We start from the raw sequence: 14872 nt of genomic DNA on the forward strand, positions 1-14872 counted from the left end.
CACAACGGCCGGCGCAAATTGCACAGCGCAGTTAAAGCCACGCTCCTAACGTCTTCAGAGACCTGGTGGTAACTCGGCGACATGCACCCCCAACCTACACACACATATCAGACTCCTTACTGTGCTCTCCTCCCCACTCTTCCTTTAACTACCTTTGGCCTACATCGCTCTCCTCACGCCTATCGCCCCTCTCTGGCCCTTCTCTCCCTCTTCCCTACATTCTCGCTCTCTCTCTCTCTCTCGCCTCCATGCCCCCCCCCCCCCCCCCCCCCATCAGTGTCTTTCGGTTGGTCAGTTCAGCGGGATCTAGCTACATTCCTGGGATGTCTGCTACATATGGTCCACATTCCAGCTAGTCTGCCAGAGAGAGAGAGGGAAGGAGAGAGAGAGGCCCCCCGCTCCTCCACGCTGGCTCAACACAGACCAGCCTGGAGTAGACTGGCGTGGTACAGCATGGCTCAGGTTAGCTCCAGCTCAGGCCAGCTTTGGTAAAACTATTTTGTCTTGACACTTTCAGTATGAACTTAGGGACAATTAACCCCCTAACTTTAATAGAGACGTTTCTCCCCTTCCACTGGACCACCACGGGACTATATTTCAGAAAATACAATTTGTACAGAAGATTTTTTTTTATCCTGTTTGAATTACACATGTAATGTTAATATGTCATACATGGCACAACTCAAACGTGATCAAAAAGATTATCTCCTGTCGTTGACTACCGTATACAGTATTTTTAATTTTTTTTTACCAGACACTTTCTTCGCTGTGTAGGGGAATTGTTTTTGTATTGGCACAACAGTAAAAGCACAGAGAAATATCTTGTTGGCATTTTATCATTAAAACCAAACAGGTAGGCTACTGCTACAGTACAGTAGCTGCAAGCTAGCTAACCGCTAGTGTAGAGCCATATGAAATCCGCGTTCACGGAATCGCGGACGGAATCGCGGAATTGACCAATAAAAATGGAATCAACTGCAAAACGTGGAATATTGCAGAATTTGGCCTAATCTGGACTGAAATTCCGTTTTTGGGTGTAACGTTTGGTGCAAAGCAAACATGACCGGGGAGGCGGGGACGCTAGAGCGGGTTACACACAACACGCAGCAGTGCTCAAGCGTCTGGCTGCTTTGATGTTAACATCGTCAAGAAGCTAAGAAATTCCGCAATAAGCCCTCAATTCAGAGCAGAACAGTATCCTAATGACTTTTATGCCTCCGGCGATAAGGTGTTTTGCAAATTCTGTCAACGTTCCGTGGACTGGATCCGCAAAAACACGTGCGACACTATTGTGATTAAATAGCTATGTAACGTTAGGACATAGGACTATAGATGGAAATGATAGCTTCTAGCTAAATCTGGTGTACCCATCCATTTGTTTAATGCAAACGATTGTCATTACACACTAGGGTTGACCCCTATTAATCGATTAGTCGACTAATCGGTCAAAAGGAGCCGTAGTCGACTGGCCAACCTCTTAGTCGAATATAATAATAAAAAAAAATAAAAAAAAAATAAAAGATTAATTTATATATATATTTTTTTATCATTCTTTCCAAAAGAAAATAGGTCTAGAAGCGTGGCTAACGCTAATGGCACGCATACCAGAGGCTAACTGCCTACGAAAACAGGCACAGAGGCACTGAAAGAGGATTTCACCCATCTAATGAACACACTAGACTAGACAAATATCAAGATGTATCCATCAGTGGACCAATTGCATGCTTTTGCAGAGGACAAGAAGCCTTCAGTCGACTCCTTCAGACATTAAGCACCCCCCACAGCCCAAATGGAATGATAACAAACTAAAAAAAAAAAAGGTTTTAAAATATTTGTTTACTGCAAACGATTGTCATTATACACTGTCCTTTATAAACGAAATAAACTAAAGGTGCCTAAATTATGCATTACTATATTTCATCACAATATAATAGATATAGCTAGGCTACTGACATTGTCATTGTGATAATGTCAGTAGTAGCTAGCTGTATCTATTGTTTACACTTGAAATGTGTATTTTTATTTTGTCACAATATTATTTGAAAATAATTATTTGTATTTCTGAGTTGCAGCACTTAAAAACATTAAATGGACTGTTATATCGTATTCAATTGTGGACATTTATTCATTCCCACTTATTAGACACTATTTCTGATGGTAAAATTAGCTAAAAAGCTAAATACAGAATTCTGAAATATTAAAACGGAAAAAAATTAATTTGGGAACAAATTTTATGGAATTTGGAAAATAATAAAACGGATTTCATATGGCTCTACGCTAGTGGCTTGGCGTGGTTCCCAAATGAGACAGGCTGGTCGAGCAAGAAGTTGGTGGAGCAAGAAGAAGCAGGAAGTTATTTGAATATTACCCAATCTTTGCCTGTTTTCGTCCTACATTGCAGTGCAATACACCCAAGGACACATGATAAAGACAAGATAAAGTCATTGTACACCTCATGGGGTCTGTAATGGTCTCTGTATACTTTGCATACACAAGGGCAGAGCCATGTATCCTGCGTCCCTTTGGAGCTACTTTGTGCACGTCCTCAGAAATTAACGCTACACCTCCGAAATAGGCAAGTAAGTGCATCAACAGTGGGGGCAGTGTGGATGTGAAAAGCTGCAATTTTTTAAAAATAAAAGAACAGGTCAGATACCCTTTTCTGCCGTGATCTCAACATAACCTCCTCGAGTGTTGCCATGTTTTATGTTTGCATTGTAAATCTGGATAGTGGATAAGGGAGATATTCTTCTTCAGGTGTGCCCAACCTTTTTTGAACCAAGATCTACTTTTTAATTTACCACCTAGCCGAGAGCTACCAGCCAAAATTGTATATTGTAAGCAGTCATTTGAGGCTTTATAAAGGCAGCATAATGAACACAAATCTGTCAGTGCCGAGTCCGACCTCATCTTAAATAACAAACAGCATTGCTTGTTGTAGTTAACAAGGAGAGGCAGAGTTGATTTTGCACCAAAATATATATATATTTTTTTTTATAGAATTTTATTAATCAATATCTACTTGAAATGGATAGACGTTTCAATCCAGGTACATGCAAAATACGCAGGCAAGTATGTGAACAATGCCTTTCACAACGCAGCCACTTGTGTCTACTCGTATGCATGGTTATAAGGAAGTATACAGAGACCCCAAGTCAACAATCCTAAATCAATAGACCCTAAGTCAACAGACCCTAAGTCAACAGAGACTGTCAACAGACACTAATTCAACAGAGACTAAGTCAACAGATCCTAAGTCAACAGACACTGAGGGCTAGATCCACAAAGAATGCAATCTGTTAATAACATTTTCATTCAATCAATCAATCTGCACGGTGATTGATTGAATGAAAATTGTATTAACAGATTGCAGAATGGGTACAATACAGTACGGCTCAATACACACAATTGTTAAGGGGATGCAGACCAGAGAAAGACTTTCGTCTCGTTTACATCAGGGTCCCCCATTTTCAATTCATATTAAATTGTAAGTAAGGGTGCAACTAGCACCGTGCAATCCATTCTTTGTGGACTAGCCCTAAGTCAGAGACTAAGTCAACAGACCCTAAATCAACAGAGATTATGTCAACAGACCATAAATCAACAGAGACCAAGTCAACAGACACTACACCAACAGACACTAAATCAACAGACACTAAGTCAACACACTAAGTCAAGAGAGACCAAGTCAACAGACACTAAGTCAACAGAGACTAAGTCAGCAGTGGTCGAGGCCTCTTTTCAGAACTGGCTTCAGTTTTTCCGTTATTTTCCGAAGTAAAAACACAACAGAGGGTATAGTGTTTTTAGTGTCAAGAATGCCAAGAACTAGAGGTTAAAAATTTAACAGAAACTTTCAGCAAAATAGTGCTGTGTATCAAACAGGTCGTCTGCCACACAAAAAACAACAACCATGACCAGATCTTCTGAGCACTTCCCTCAAGTATCTGGTTTACAAACTTGAGTGTTACACTCTGAGTACATAGTAGTATAGACATAGTAGGTAGTAGTATAGGCCAGGGTTTCCGTTAGAATTTTCTTTTGCAGGTCTGAGTGTCCGGTAGATTTCAATCTACCGGACAAATGGGATAAATTCCGGTCAGAGTTTATTGAGCTTAAAAACAATTGATAGGCCTATATAAAGAATGACATCATCAAGGCATTTATAATATTTTAACTTAAAACTAGGCTACTTTTGCGTATATACAGTCATTAATATATTTCAAATAAAATAAGTCCCTCGAGACTTCGTGCTGCTGCCGACTTGAGGTGTCGGTGGGCAGTCTGCCCGAGATTAATAAACAGCAGTCTGTTATAATCACATTTTTATGAGCTAACGAATTCCGTTATATTGGACATTTGTATTAATTATATCAAGCGAAGAACTGAGAAATTTGGCAGAGAGAGACGGCAACATTATCGTGGGTTTGCGTGATGACTCCACCTCCCAACGACTTGGTGCTGGTCATAATGTCCTGTGAAAATAATTCCCTCTAAGCACAATTTGATTATTTGAATTGTATTAAAATAGGCTAAAATTAAATAGCCTATGCGATGAACGAAACAATCATTACATTTGTTTCATCGTTGCTTCACCAAGCAGCCGGTCTAATAATGACATCGCTGTTGTCAGCGCGAGCTGGCTGCTGCTAGATTTACGTGAAGCATGGAGCTGCAGACCCACAGAGCAGCAGTGTTTTTAGGTCCGGTCTGGGGACCGCTCAGCAGCGCCCCCCACCCAACAGCTGAATTGCCAATGGCTGAATTGGAGTACTGCACCTTGCCGGCAAAGCTGGTGGGTTCTGTGGGTCTGCAGATGGATGCTTCTCTCAAATCTAGCAGCAGCCAGCTCGCGCTGACAACAGCGATGTCATTATTAGACCGGCTGCTTGGTGAAGCAACGATGAAACAAATGTAATGATTGTTTCGTTCATCGCATAGGCTATTTAATTTTAGCCTATTTTAATACAATTCAAATAATCTAATTGTGCTTAGAGGGAATTATTTTCACCGGACATTATGACTGGAGAGAATAAATATGTCGGACTTCAACAGATTTTGCCGGTCAAATACCGGTAATTACCGGCTAACGGAAACGCTGGTATAGGCATAATAGCATAGTAGATAGTAGTGTAGAAATATTAGCATAGTAAGTAGTAGTTGATATAGTAGAATATTACATAATTAATAATAATAATTCATTTTATTTATATAGCGCTTCTCAATGACCCGAAGTCACTGACAGTAGTTATAGGAACATAGTAAAAACAAAGAAACAAAAAAGGAACATGAGAACATGGGGGAAACAAGGGAAAGCAGCATGAGATAACACAAAAAGACAGAGCGACAGGAACAGACATCAATCGGGTTGGAGGGGGTTGAAGGCTAGGGAGAACAGGTGGGTTTTGAGTAGGGCTGGGCGATATGACGATATTATATAAATATCGGGTACAGTTCATTAACGATACACTTTTTAAACGTATCGTGGATATCGTGATGTTTTGCCCAAGAGGCTTGTGTCGCGTCAATCTGGTCCACACGTTGAAACTTTTGAACAGCGCCGCCGCCGCCCCACACACACACTACTGCATCAAAAGTTACTACTTATGATAACAAAGGCATTCGTTTTGTGGCATTGACGTTATATAGTTACACTTTCAATAACATCAGCGTATTTACATAGCAACGACCGAGGTCGACCTAGATATAGCAAGCATTAGCCGTTCATATCTCAGCCCGTGCTGACTCCGTTGTGCCCATTCTGCGGTCTGTTAATAACGTTTTCAATCAGACAGATGTATGGAAAGGCTTTTATTATAACATCCGTTGCAGTAAAATCATTATGCCTCCAGTCGTTTAGTCATTCTGCAGAGCTAAAAGCTAAACGTCGGCCGCGGCGAGCTACCGCTGCCATTGTTGTTTTCATTGAGCTCTCCAATAGCGGAAGTAAAAAATTAATACGCGCTTGCCGATTGGTGCTAAGAACAGCAGGGCGGGTGCAAGCGATGTGACGTAATTGGCAGACGCGACTGTCAATCAAAATGATTCTGTTTGCCGACTGAATGAATATAAACGTTATTAACAGATTGCAGCATAGGTACAATACAGTACAGCTCAATACAACAACAATCAACAGTGGACTGGAGGATGCAGACCAGAGAAAGACTTTCGTCTTGTTTACATCAGGGTCCCCCATTTTCAATTCATCATATTTCATATCTAAATCATATAATATCTCATTGCTAAATATATGCAATATATAATCTAATAATCCAATAATCTAAATCTAATATATAATATAAAAATGCTAAATGCATGGGTATTTTATTTTGTCTTTAATGTTAGCTTGCAAACTCAAATACTGTCTGGGTAAGCCTCATAATGAATTGTTTGGGGGAAAAAATAAAAACATTGTGATGCGTATCGTGTATCGCCGAAAGGTCAGAAAATATCGTGATATCATATTTAGGCCATATCGCCCAGCCCTAGTTTTGAGGCGAGATTTGAAGGTGGAGAGTGTAGGGGAGTCTCTAATGGACTGAGGGAGGGAGTTCCAGAGTTGGGGTGCAGTGCGAGAGAAGGCCCGATCACCAACGTTTTTGAGTTTGGATGTCGGGACAGTGAGGGAGGCAGTGGCGGAGGACCGGAGGGAACGGGTGGGGCGGTAGGGAAGAAGGAGATCAGTCAGGTAGGGCGGGGGCAGGCTATGGAGGGCTTTGAAGGTGAGTAGTAGTGTTTTGAAGTTTATGCATTGTTTGATCGGGAGCCAGTGGAGAGAGTGGAGGACAGGAGTGATGTGTTCACGGGACCGGGTGTTAGTGAGGAGGCGGCGGCTGAGTTCTGGACCATCTGCAGTTTATGGAGGGAGCGGGAGGTGATGCCACTGAGGAGGGAGTTGCAATAGTCCAGGCGGGAGGAGATGAAGGCGTGTATGAGGGATTCAGCAGCAGGGGGGGGAGAGGCAGTGATGGATTTTGGCAATGTTGCGGAGGTGAAAGTATGATGTTTTTACAATGGAGCGGACGTGAGGGTCAAATGAGAGGGTGGGGTCAAGGAGGACACCAAGGTTTTGGACGTTCAGAGTAAACCTGAAGCTGCAGCTACCAACTAAGCTCATGTGTGTTGTCAAGTTATTGTTATAAGGAACCCAGTCCAAACTACAGTCACAGTCTGCATCCCGTTAACAATTGTTTGTATTGAGCCGTACTGTATTGTAGCCATTCTGCAATCTGTTAAATAACGTTTTCACCCATTCATTCTACTAGCGTTAACGTTACTACAAATCCCAATCCCGTTAGCATGTAAGGTAACTAAATCGGCGATCTATTCTCCGCCTTTGATGGTAAATTGTGTTGATGTTGGTTTTGTTTCATCAACAAATGAGGCAGAACACAGTGAATGTATCCTTTTTTGTTTATTGCACGTTGTTCTAGCTGCAAACTGTAGAATGTTCGGCTCTGAGCAAGGAGGGATGTTTGTGTTCCAGGCTTCAGTTCAGTTTCCGGTATTAACGCTAAACCCTTCTGATTGGTTGAAATTGCGTTCATGTTTGAACTTACATCGCCACCTATTGCTTTGGCATTGTACTACATGTATATGACGTCACTCGGTAGCAGCTTTTCCAGTTGCGTGAGGACGCGGTTATTTTTTTAAGCCACCCGTGGAATATTTTTTTTAAACCTCGGTGTCAAAAATACCTGTGATCGTGTGGACTGGGCCTAAGATCCAGTAGGATCAGGATGTTGAGGGCACCGAAATCATCGGAGATGAGGAGGTTGTTGACCAGTGCAGTTTCGGTGCTGTGAGCAGGACGGAAGCCAGACGTAAGCCAGACTGAAGGGGTTCGTAGAGGGTGTTGGACTGGAGATGGGAGTGGAGTTGGGAGGCAGCAATGCGCTCAAGTGTTTTGGAAAAGAAAGGGAGATTGGAGATGGGGCGGTAGTTGGAGAGGTTGGATGGGTCAAGAGTGGGTTTTTTGAGGACAGGAGTTTATAGAGGGAGGGGACGTGGCCTAGGGATAGTGACTGGTTGAAAAGGGCGGTGAGGTGGGGGATGAGAGCAGAGCGGCAGGCCTTGGTGAGTGTAGTGTGGAGGGGGTCGAGGGAGCAGGTAGTGGCCTTGGAGATGGTCATGCGGTCCGTGATGAAGGAGGAGTCAACTGGGCCGAAGGCAGTGAAAGGGGTGGGAGGGATAGAGTCAGGTGGGGGGGAAATGATAGTGGGGGGGGGGGGGGGGGGGGGTCGAGGGTGGGGGAGTTGGCGATGCGGGCGGTCAGTGAGCTGTTGATTTGGGATATTTTATTATTGAAGGAGAGGAGAAACGAGTTGCAGAGGTCAGGGGAGGAGAGTGAGTTATTGTCTGGGGGTTGTAGGAGTTTCTTGACAGTGGAGAAGAGGGTCCACGGGTTTCGGTTGCTGCTGTTGATGATGGTGGAGTAGTGGGCAGATTTGGCAGCTTGAAGTGCATCACGGTAGGAGGAGATGTGCTGTTTATGGAGGTCAGCGTGGATGGTGAGATGTTTTATTTTTATTTATTTTTTTTATAGAGGTGTTTGAGTTGATGGCCGGTCTGCTTAACCCAGTGCTTCTCAAACTTTTTCTGTCAGGCCCCCCTTTGGCGGACCAAAATATCTTGGGCCCCCCCCCCCCCTCGCCCCAACAAAATAGTCATGAAATGGGCCATGTTTAAATTTATTGAAATAACACCAATATCATGACCTTTCAAATTGACAACACCTTCCCTCGCGAGAGCCACCTTGCCTCGCTGTGAAACAGCACTGCAGAATGGTCAGCTCCCATCTCCTCACACAGCGCAGAGAACAGGTGCGCTTTCAGGGCTCGGGTTTTGATGAAATTTACCACGTTTATAACTTCTGTCAAAACCTCATTCAGCTCAGGGCTAAGCTGTCTTGACGCTGGCGCCTCTCTGTGAATTTACAGTGCGTCCATTGCGCGTTTGGCGAGACCCCCTTGATGAGCGCCTGTAGTTCCCTCCTTTTCCCTGCCATGGCCTGCGCACCATCAGAGCAAAAGCCCACACAGTTCTCCCATTTCAGTCCATGTTCTGTCAGGTAACTGTCAATAATTTTGAAGCGCTCATCAGCTGTCGCTCTGTTTTTGACATATTTGCAAAACAGCAGATCTTCACTCAGTGACTGGGAATTTACAAAGCGAACATAGGAAATAAGCAAACAGTCTTTATTGCTGTCAGTCTTTGACAAGGCAACACGCATGTCATCCTCAAGGCTCAACTTGGCCCTATATTTTGTTTTCAGAGCTGTCATGGATGAAAAGCCAGCTTCACACAGATATGTGGTGCTGAATGGTATCAACACCTTAAAGGGAAGATGAAGCAGTGCGATAAATACATATTCATAGCATCACATTAGTATTTAGATAAGCCACAGAAGAAGTCACGTTATAAAAATAAGCAGTTTCTAAGAAAAAACGATTTGTTGTGTACATTTCTGAAGCATTTAGCATTATGGGCGCGGCCATTTTGTTGCTGACGTCATACCGTGGCTTGGGTGTATACACTCTGGTTAGCTGCCTATATTGAATGGGTCAGTCAGCAAATAAAATGTTGCCTACAAAACAACGGGACCGCGGTGGTTCTGTTTGTATTGCTCCTGGCTGTTCAAACTAATTTTACCATGTGAGAGAGAGGAAAGTTGGTTAATTTCCACAAACTACCAGTGAAAAAAACAGTGTTGTTGACATGTTGGCTCGGGCTGCCTGCACCCAGACGGCGCGACCAGCCTGTTGGACAGGGAAGGAGGATCTGCAGCGAACACTTCATTGCCTCGGATTATGTTGTTGGGGTGGGATGTTTGTCCAGAAGACCACTAATCAGCTGAAGCCGGACGCGGTTCCCTCGGTCTTCGACAGACAGACCGGCGTTAGCTCTCGGGAGCGATCGCTAGCTAGTTGGCACCAGCCGGGGCCAGGCGTTAGCTCTCGCTAGCTAGCGTTAGCAACCGGAGCGTCGCGGAGCATTCAGCCTGCTGGCTACCTAGACCCACTTCAACCAGCGTCGCGGAGCATTCAGCCTGCTGGCTACCTAGACCCACTTCAACCAGCGTCGCGGAGCATTCAGCCTGCTGGCTACCTAGACCCACTTCAACCAGCGTCGCGGAGCATTCAGCCTGCTGGCTACACAAGCTGTGTAGCCAGCAGGCTGAATGCTCCGCGACGCTCCGGTTGCTAACGCTAGCTAGCGAGAGCTAACGCCGGGCCCCGAGAGCTAACGCCGGTCTGTCTGTCGAAGACCGAGGGAACCGCGTCCGGCTTCAGCTGATTAGTGGTCTTCTGGACAAACATCCCACCCCAACAACATAATCCGAGGCAATGAAGTGTTCGCTGCAGATCCTCCTTCCCTGTCCAACAGGCTGGTCGCGCCGTCTGGGTGCAGGCAGCCCGAGCCAACATGTCAACAACACTGTTTTTTTCACTGGTAGTTTGTGGAAATTAACCAACTTTCCTCTCTCTCACATGGTAAAATTAGTTTGAACAGCCAGGAGCAATACAAACAGAACCACCGCGGTCCCGTTGTTTTGTAGGCAACATTTTATCTGCTGACTGACCCATTCAATATAGGCAGCTAACCAGAGTGTATACACCCAAGCCACGGTATGACGTCAGCCATGACGTCAGCAACAAAATGGCGGCGCCCATGTTGAAAACAGGGATATTATATTATATTTTTCAGACAAATAAGATAGATTTCACATTTGATTATAGAACCCTGTCTTACACAAGGTACACAACAAACAAACTAGGATCACATTGCTCACTGCTTCATCTCCACTTTAACTGCTGCATCATGAGATACTTGGTACTCAGCACCACACTCTGAAACTAGCTCTCCAGGTGGTATCAGATGAGATTTCAATGAGTTCTTCCAAGAGTTTGGATGGAGATGTGTCAGGAAGCTTTGTCTCAATGTTGTCTGTAAAGTTTTTTATCAAGAGTAACTTGGTGATCCTTTTCTGTGTTTTATTAAATAATGATTCAGATTTTGAGAAATGGTCAAACATATCCAAATATGATAGCACTTTTCTGTAATAAAAAAAAAAAAAAAAAAAATTATCTCAAGGCCCCCCCTGTCATGCCTCTGCGCCCCCCCTGGGGGTCGCGCCCCCCACTTTGAGAAACACTGGCTTAACCCATCTTTCGCCAATGACGGATTCAGACGTCATTCCTCGCCATGCTTAATCTGCCAATGACGGATTACGACGTCATCGAGATCAATATTTCAAAAATCTGTCATGGCATTCATATTTCACCGACGGATCATTGACGGTGCTGGGGATCTCCACTCAACTCTCCAACGGTTCAATATCGCCACCTGGTGGCCGATCGCCAAACCGGAAGTGGGGAAGTGGGGCCGGAAGTGCTTGGTGTCCCCCCTATTCCGTCGCCACTCGCGATCGCTCGCGGGACTCCATCTTGACACACTGGATAATCGATCGGTTGCCATAACTCAATAAACAACGTTATTTGGACGTATATATTATTATACTCTCTAACTCTCTAACTCCTCTCTAACGCGGTTTCATTGCTGGGTTAAGTACTTCTATTCTATTCACATAATATGCTTACTTCATATATCTACTCCATTCACATATATGCTTACCACTTGTATCTATTGCTATGTCCGCCCACTACAATCACATGAGCTGTCTAACGCCTGTCCCGTCTCCCTGTCCCCCTGTGAGTTGCTGTCCTGGAGTGCTGTCCGGAGTGTCGGACATCCCGTGATGAAGGCCGGGAGGATGCGACCCCCTCTGCGTGCCCTCCTGTCTCCGGAGGTCTCGTAGTGGTGACCGGAGTGCCGGACGTCCCGCGATGATGTCGGGGAGTCCGTGACCCTCTCTGCGCCGCCCCCTATCTCCCTGTCTCCGGCTGTCCCTGAGCAATGACCAGAGTGTTGAATGTCCCGTGATTAAGACGGGGAGGACGCGACCCTCTTTGCGCCACCCCTGTGCCTCAAATAGATTCGCTATCAGCTCTATCTTCAATCTTTCAAAATGTTCAGTTGCTATCGCTATCAGCTCTATCTTTAATCTTTCAAAATGTTCAGTTACTATTGCATGCACTCATCTGTGTTTCACTACACACTTGAGTGCATGCTTACCAACTGTTAGTCTGCAACACTACCATCACCGACATCTAAGAAGGGAGATCCCCCCTTGAATGGCCCTTCTAAGGTTTCTCTCCTCCACACTGCCTGTGGAGCATTTTTCCCTATTGTTAGGTTTTAGTGAGTCTGGGATGTCTGGGAGTGCTTGCATTCTTTCATTTATTTGCATTTATTTTAAATTTGTTGGACCTTATGGTGTTCTTGTTCTGTTCTTGACTTATTGTTATGTTTTCTTCTTGACTTTTTTAAAAGAAGACTTGTACGGCCCATGGGGACATTAACGTGTGTTGTCGGGCCTTATAAATAAATTTTATTTGATTTGATTTATACAACCCGGAAATGGTTAGTCTAGATCAACATCCCTTACTAGCGATCTTTCTGCTCCACGCTGATCACCCAACGGTCAGAGGAAGCTGCGGTGAGTTTCAGCCTGTTTGATTATTATTATCCATACAAACTGCTATGATAAACATATCACCCATACTACATGATTCATTTAACGTCGGTCATTGCATTATAAACAACCCCCCCCCCCCCCCCCCTCCGGTCACCAGCAGATGATGAGTCATGACGTTTAGGACCTTATACAATTGAAATTTTGTATCTGACGTCAATCGCTAGCAAACTGCATTTGATGATGTAATATATGCATAAATGGCTATATCTCACGTTCTATGAATTACTGCAGAAAACGATAAAAACTAGGGATGCTCGATATTGGCTTTTTTACCGATGCCGATATTGTCCAACTCTTAATTTCCGATACCGATATCAACCGATATCACATTTGAATGCCGATATCGGCCGATAATATCGGTAGGCCGATAATATCGGACATCATTTCTATAGAAATGTAAAAAAAAAAAATTAATTGAAAACCGATACAGATATTTTCCGATATCACATTTTAATGCCGATATCGGCAGATAATATCGGTAGGCCGATAATATCGGACATCCCTAATAAAAACATATTTATACTCTAGAGTCTAGACAGTATTTTTATATGAATGTGTGAATGAAAAAGTAAAACGTTCCTACACCCTGAATAGCTAATCGATGTTGAATGGGCCATAGTAATGTCAATTTAGCAATACAGTTTAAAAAGTTATAGCCCTGCAAAGTAGATGAACATATCCATAGACAAATAGAGCTGGCAGAGAAGGGATTAGGACGAATCAAAGTGGTGGCGGAGAATGGGTTAATAGAGCGGAGTTCCGGGGTGTACCAGGGGGAGGAGGTGGTGAATGAGACAGTGATCGTTTTCAGAGGTGCCAGTGAGTCCAGGGAGTCAGAGAGAGTAGAGTTGAGCAGGAGGGCATAGTCGTCGGGGTTAGAGGGGGCAGAGTCAAGGCGGAGTACATAGTAGTATAGACATAGTAACATATTACATAGTAAACAGTAGGATAGACATATTAGCATATTAGGTAGTAGTGTGGTAACATACAGTAGTAGTAGTATAGACATAGTAGCATAGTATATCGTAGTATAGACATACAGTACATAGTAAACATTTTTTAAATGTATTTATTTTATGTATAATTCAGATATTGATTGAAGATGTGTGTTTTTTGTCAACGGTGGAGAATTGGGCGTGTGGTGGGAAGTTGGCTCCACTATCGTGATTAACACTGCCAGCTAAACTCACAGCCTCTAACAAACCTAGCCCCAGTAGTAGTTTCTGGGCCCATGTCGTTCAGTGCCAAAAACGACTTAAGTCGTTTCTGGGTAGTTTTTCCTTTTTTTCCGATATTGTTATTCATTATCCACCCAGGGAGCCTGTTGTTACCATAGGGAATGAGTCTGAGGTCGCCAAAGTGCAATACCAGCCGCATCCAGTTAGACGGCGGTATTGAGCACCCTTTGATCTTTGATCTTGGCCTGTGGGTCGATCTAATGGGTCCGGTCATTTTATTTTTTATTTTTTGTCAAGCTTTGTAACGGTCAGATTGAGAATAATCAAATGCTCCCGACGCATGATGTGTGGTGGATTATGTTGGCAACACGATGGACATCACTACTTGGAATCCCGATCAGATAATTGGAATATTCTTTTTGGGGTACATCCTAGTCATGGTAAGGGCTATATGATATCAATCTTGCGTTGATCCAAGCATGTCTTCAGCTCGATCCGAACGTGTGTCTGTATAAACGTTAGTCCACAACGTATGCCGTTGGTGGCGATCAAAGCATCAAATTGTGTATTTAATTATACATCAAATGATTTATGTCAAGGATTGCAATGCCTCGCTTGAATGAAGTTAACTTTTCACCTGGATAACGTCAACATTCAGGGTGAATGTAATGTGAGAAATTGGGATACAATATATATATATATATATATATATATATATATATATATATATATATATATATTAGGGGTGGGACGATACATCGATCCAGATCGATACATCGATGTAATTATCAACAATCGAATCGGATCGATGCGATGTAATAAGATCGATTCATATCGATACTCTTATTTTGAAAATCCTGTGGTGAGTCTCATATCCGCCCAAGAACAACAGCAGTAGCTCCGTGTGTGTAGATGTTACAGCATAGCATTCTCCCTTTCTGTGTGTGTGTGTGTGCGCGCGTCTTTGGAAAGACCAGATGAGGTCAGAGGAGTTTGATGTTTAAATGTTATTTAAACATAAACAATATAATACATAATAAATGTAGGCCTATACATGATCATGCAACATCAACAAATTGTTGTAGGAACGGTTTGG

The sequence above is a fragment of the Notolepis coatsorum genome (assembly GCF_963971535.1).
Source record: "Notolepis coatsorum genome assembly, chromosome: 1".
NCBI classification, from domain to species: Eukaryota; Metazoa; Chordata; class Actinopteri; order Aulopiformes; family Paralepididae; genus Notolepis; species Notolepis coatsorum.